Source organism: Amphiura filiformis, chromosome 12 (assembly GCF_039555335.1).
Source record: "Amphiura filiformis chromosome 12, Afil_fr2py, whole genome shotgun sequence".
In the NCBI taxonomy this organism is placed as follows: Eukaryota; Metazoa; Echinodermata; class Ophiuroidea; order Amphilepidida; family Amphiuridae; genus Amphiura; species Amphiura filiformis.
The window spans coordinates 8,515,155-8,521,836 of NC_092639.1; positions in this window are offsets into that span (position 1 = coordinate 8,515,155).

Here is a 6,682-nt window from a genome sequence, read left to right on the forward strand (position 1 = left end):
GTTATAAATGAGTTACCCATTTAGTTTCTCACTCTTTCTACATGTATGGATAAGCTGGAAAGAATGTTGGGGTGTGTGTGTGTGGGGGTGTGTGTGTGGGAGGGGGTGGGGGTGTTTAAAGTACTAAGTAACATATAATCTTAGAACTTATTCAATTCATTGACAGCAAAATGCATGCCAGCAAAGTAGTCCAGTTCAGAAACCATGAGCTGTTTATGACCAAATATTGACCTACTACCCAGCAAACACAAAAATATTCTTAAAACATTTATTCAAAAATGTTTTATGAATGTTTTAAAATATTTTATATCCTTTATATAACCCGACATTTAAACTTTTTCTATAACATGTTGTGTGTTAGCTGGGTACTGCTTGTTGATAATATATTGGGACAGTTGGGCACACATATCTTGTACAGAATAGTGAGTTTCAAAGGAAGACATACAGGAAATAATACTTTTGCTGTAGGCCTGTGATCTTTAAATCACAACCTTTGCATATGATTTTGACTTCCAGTTTGCAAAATAACATGAAAAACTATCACGGTCCAGATTTGTCATTAGCAGCGGAGTTCAATGTATTGCAGATCATGACCCCTTATATACAGGTGGATTTATTGGGATTTGTATAAATAATGTTCTAGCCTATCATCATTTCTTTCCATTCTGTGGTTCTGCCAATGTGACTTATATTTATTTTGCATCAAAACTAAAAGCTCGTAATCAGGTCTCAAACAGTCTACCAAAGTTTTTTTTTCTTTGAATTTTGACTTTCAAACAGTCTGTCACACAAACATTGTGGTATCTGCAAAAAGACCTTTTCTGTGTGAATTTTTGAGCAGGGAACATTAGGGGTACTACTACTAGTACTACATGCAAAATCTGTGGTAGTACATGTACAAGTATGCTCACCTGTATTAAGCAAAGAACACAAAAGTATCCCAAATCTTACATGTGAAATTGTCAGAAACTTTAATAGCAGCAGTGATGGCAACATAACATAATATGATGACCTGCCATACCTCTGTATTAACCGCAAAACATGCCACATATTGTTGACTGCAATCAAAGTTGGGGGTAAAACAAAGCTAGAATCGCTTTGATATGATAATAACTGATATCAACTTCGTTTTTAGAAATACCATAATTCTACTAGGATTTGAACTCTGTGAAAAATGTTTTGGGAAATATTTTGTTTTGTTCTTTTGGGATTTGCTTGTGTGAGAGCTAGAGATTTTACCCCTCTACTCTAGGCAAGATTGCCAACTAATTAGACACTGACTAGGTTTCCTCCCCTACTCATTTTACATCACTCAATGATAGCCCAACCAGTGGGTTACAAAGCCAATATGGCTACCATACTGTTGGTTGGGGTCAATGACCGCTGGTCATTGACCAGAGTTGAAAACTTGATGGGCGTGTTCCTACTGGCTCAGACCCACATAGGATAGGGAGTAAATTTGTGAGTTATACTCATCATAATCCACTGTTGGGCTTTTGTGCAGTAATATTTAGGAGGTGAAGGGCAGTATATTTAGTTTCAGTCCAAGGTTGCCAATTTACCTTTTCCTGCCTATACAGACAATCTGAAAGTTCATGACCCTTTCGCTATGGCAACACAGACATGCATTTTAATGAGGAGGGGAGATAAATAAATATTTTGAGGTAAAGCTTGTGAAGAGGGTCAATTTGCTCTTCAAGTAGTATAGTGGCCACTTGGCTGTACAGTGCCCTTGGTAACTTAAAGCATTAAGTCGATGGGTTTCTTTTGAATTGCAATATACCTATGTTGGACAGTAAATGAACACTTCAAATGTGGACAATCTTTGTTTTCCTGATTTTTTTCTTTCTTATATTTATACGCAAAGCCAGCAGCTTATCAGAATTTAATTTTGCCGCTAGGAATGAGTGATGGAACAGAAAGAATTACAGCATAGGTGAAATTCTTATAGAAGGGACTTGGCCGAGCATTGTGTGGCTACCATTAGCAGGCTGGTATGAGTCAGGAAATGAGACTGAAAATACCCTGTGGGCAGATACAGGAATTGTATTGCCATATGGAATACACTCACCCACCGCATTTTGTTCTGAACACCCCTCTATGTATAATGGAAGAGTCCTTGACCCAAGTCGGGCTAGCTCAGGTTGGAAGTTTCCCAGTGTATGCATCCAAGCAGTCAGGCGACAGCACCATACTCAATGAAATAAGAGAAAACTACACGCTGTTTATGATTTGCTGCTACCAGTTATGTACTGGTAGTTTCAACAACAGTACCCATGCATTGCAAGGAATTTAAACCAAAAGCCTTACTAACACTTGACTATACTAAGGATATTTGTAGGAGTTCATACATAGTGTCATTACCACATCATGGGACAGCAAGCCAACTCAAGAATATCGGGTGTTAGTTCCATGTAGATCTACCAATGATAGTGCTACTGCATAGAGAGGGAGGAATGACCAGGTGATGCTGCCTGCCTGCCTGCCTCCTGCCACACTCGGTTACAAGTTGTTGATGTGTCTTTTCTTTTCTACCAATGTGGGATTAATAAAAAAGGTTTAATATTTCTGACCCTGTGGAAATGATATAGCAGGCTGTGCAAGATAAATCAGTGATGCTGCCTGGCGCTTGCTGATACTGCTGATGCTGAGTGACCTAGTGATATGTTTGAGCGGCCACCAAACTCTCTCCGCTTCTCTCATACATCCCATGTGTGTGTGCGTGCGTGGAAGGCATTGATTGCTTATGTTGGCTTCAATATCCTGCTATCTTTTCAAAAACGGCAGACCGGTTCAAGATGGGGACTGGAGTTGTCTGTTATGTTGAGTTTTGTGTGTGTGTTTGTGATATAGAAATGAACTTGAGTTGATTGCAACCAATTGAATAGTTTGCATGGTATATTATCTCTACTGCATCATCTTTGGGCAGATAAGGCAAATATTTTTCTTAAAATCTGCTTTTATACTGCCATCCCTGTGCATGAACTTTGTGCACTCATACCCAGTGGAGGATTGCTCCCTGACTGGTCATGAATAAACAACCAACCAGCCAACACCAATCCAGTATGATCTGGTCCAGGGAAGGAAGCCACCTGTGTTTCCTGAGGCACAGAATAGTACCAAGGAGTAGATGGTCTGGTTCACCCGTGAGGCTGACTAGCCAATGGATTCAGGCACCAGATGTAGATGACTTCTCCCTCTACAATCCATGGATGACCCAGTTATTATCATGTCAACTTCATTCTTTTGATGTCACATAAAATAAACAAGTGCACTTTTGTGAGGGCTATTGGAGTAGGGTTACTAATACAATGTTATATGGGACAACATAAACCTGACATAACAATGTAGACACCCCACACACAATGTGTGTATTAAAACTCTTAGGTGTATAGTATAGTCCTAGTATTCTTTCTTTTCTTTCTTTTGTTTAGGTCATTGTATTCAATAAGAAAAATCAGAAGACAAAATGCATAATCCAAAAAAATTGGAACAAATAGGCCTACATACAAATCATCAAAATCATTAAACATCAACCAACACACACATTTGTGACATAATCTGGTCCATGGAAGCCAAAGGCAGTAAATTTGAAATTAAGATGAAGGCAAAATATGGAGTAACAAACAATAAAATAGAAAGAAAAATAGACATCGCAAATCTTCATAACTTAAAAATCAAGTATGATTTTCAGTAGGCATACTGTTTGTAGGCCTAAATATAATAATAATAATAACTCAATTTTCAAAAATGCCTCCTTTGGCCTTCAACCAGATTGTGTCACATTAAGGGTAGACAAGGTACTGTTGGTCGAAGCAGCCAAAAAATATTGATTTTCATTATGTAAATCAATATTTATTGAAAAAAAAGAACACTTGATGTTTTGCAAAATTAATTCTACAAACCATATACTTTCAAACCTTGTTTTTATTGTTGTTAATGAGTTAATGCGCTTATGTAAGTGTTGCAGGTGTTTCAGCCCTCCTCAACATAACTCAAGAACCATTCTACAAAAGTATAACTGTGATATTTGAATTCTTCTACACACTCGCTATGAAATGAGCAATGCGATTTTTGCTAAAGCTGACTACCATTCGCAAGATGCTGTGAACTACCAAATTGTAACACTTTAAAATAGTGTCAAACCTTAAGGCCTAACATTCCACAGAAACAAAAAAATGATCATACACCAAGCATCTGAAGAGTAAAGTATACAAATTGATTATTATACCAGTAGGCCTACACTGAGAAATAGGCCTACAGATACTGCCACAATGAGATTTATGTATTTTCAAACAGAGGACCAAATTAGCCAAAAATCAATACTCCAGATTTACTAAATAAGGCTTGACATCATTCAAATCAAAAGCAACATTAACCTATAGGCTACATAACCTAATCATGCTATTAATTACACTCTGTACCACACTTAAAATAAGATACTATGACAGGTATTTGGCCGCTCAATGGTACATCTTAAGAACCCATCAGTTTTGATCAAATTGATGCCCATATGAAAGGATTTGCCTAACTGAATTGAATGACATGACTAGTTATCCATGTGTTTTTATAGCCTTCCATATAGACTGCCTAAATCTGATCCTATCTGTACATCCTTCAAGTGAACACCAAACACAGAATCCTTTTTTACCAAGCTGATAAGTCACTGCTATCATAACATTTCTTTCACATTTACCAATTGTAAATATTCAAAATGTGCTATTTGAAAGTCATTTGCTATGCAAACAACCTGGCAGCACCCACAGCCAGTCAGTGAAACACTCAGCAAAATACCACATCTTCTCCCATGTAGCTCTTATCAAAACAGAGAAGCTGACTTAGCCCAGTTTACCCCATAAGGTCAAGGGTACATGGAGCAAACTGAATTCCAAAAGCCTTTTAACCAGTCAGGTCCAATGAAGTCAAAGGAAACCAGACTCTCTTTTTGATATCCAATAAAATATAACTGATGGGTGGCACACAAAATGGTTGATGAAAACATGAAAAGGCCAAGTGTGTTTTCTGTGAATGAATGCACATAAATCAAACATGATGTTGTTTTTGTACAGTCAATCATTGAACAGATCTACTGGTGTTGAAAGTCCAGTATCTTGAACTTGCCCTACTCTCAGGTCACACCATTCAAAACTACTTGCTGATTTTAGTATAGACAAAGGGTATTTTATATTCATGTATACAATATTAATTTAATCATGATCTTTAGTGTGGGATAAATTGTGAGAAGGGAAATCAAATTACATTGGCTTGAATGAGGTCAAATAATGAAATATGCAACCACAGGGCACACATTCACAATTATATGCCTAATATGCTCTTTGTTATTTTATAAAATTAAGTACTGGTATAAAAAAAAAGATACTTCTTGTTATTTAATTGGTAGATTTGAACCAACTGGTACAACTGTTGATGTTGTAAGCAATATTATATGATAATATTGTATTGTCCATAGATGTGCATAAACATTTGTTTATTCAGTTAATAAGTAAATGGATAAATAAATAAATGGATAAATATAAATGGATAAATATATAAATATGTAAACTGAATAAATAAACAGATAAATATACAGTTTTAACAAACAAATAATCAATAAAGACAGGTTAATTATAAAAACAATTACATTTCGGTTTTGTTTATTTCACTCAAGTGAAATATCAGTAGGCCTACCCCACAAGCATTTCTTTTCATATTTTGGAATTTGTAATTGCTACTTGCCAAGGAAAGAAGGTTGGCTGAAACAATCGGTTTTGTTATTAACTTGACAAAAGCTTACATGTCGCACCCCTGCCTAGTCAAGGAATTGGTCTTTATCTAGCACACAGGGGGTGTACTATGTAGATTTCAAATAGAGTCGCCCAATTCACACTTCCTGTGTGGGAAATTAAGGTTATCTCTTCAATAGGGGGTGTATGGATTTCAATTGGAATAGCCCATTGATGAAGCAATGCAGATCTGACATCTAAAACCTAACACTAACAGCCACAAACCAAAACTGTTTTCACTGTACACAGATCCTCAAAATGATCCAGATCCAGATCCACCCCTGTATATTAAAGATTCACCAGAAAGAAAGTTTGATATGGTGAAAATGATACCTATTAAAATTGTGCAAGGTCAGTTCTCAGTAGCTTCTCACACTCTGCACATAGGATGTGGGTCAAGAGAATTGTGCAATTAAGAATTGGAAGGCTAAGCAATACTTTATGTGATTACAGGTGCACATTTCTATCAAAGTAGATGGCTAAAAATGAGAAGAGACTTGACCGGGTCAAACACTACCATGTGTAAAACAACTTTGTCACTGTCAATTTGAACTTGCTACCCTGAACTTCATTGCAAAAATGTGCATGCAGAGGCCGCTTGTATTAATCTGGGGAAGAGGAGAAGCACAAAACCCAGCCTCTGGTTAAATGGATGGAAGGATCACTGCTTTGAATATTCTGTATTTTATGCCACATGTCATTTTGTTATTTTTACGGGTTCTATTTCTAGCAAATTTCTAACAACAACCTGAAGTCTTTTAAAAAGTAGTAGTTGGACAATAACAATGAAGATATGCTTTTCTTCTTTCATGAGAAAACATTTATTATTGAATGGTGATGATATTACAAATTAATTAAGACAAAGTACCTGGGGTCATAATAGTCTTTCAACACTTGTT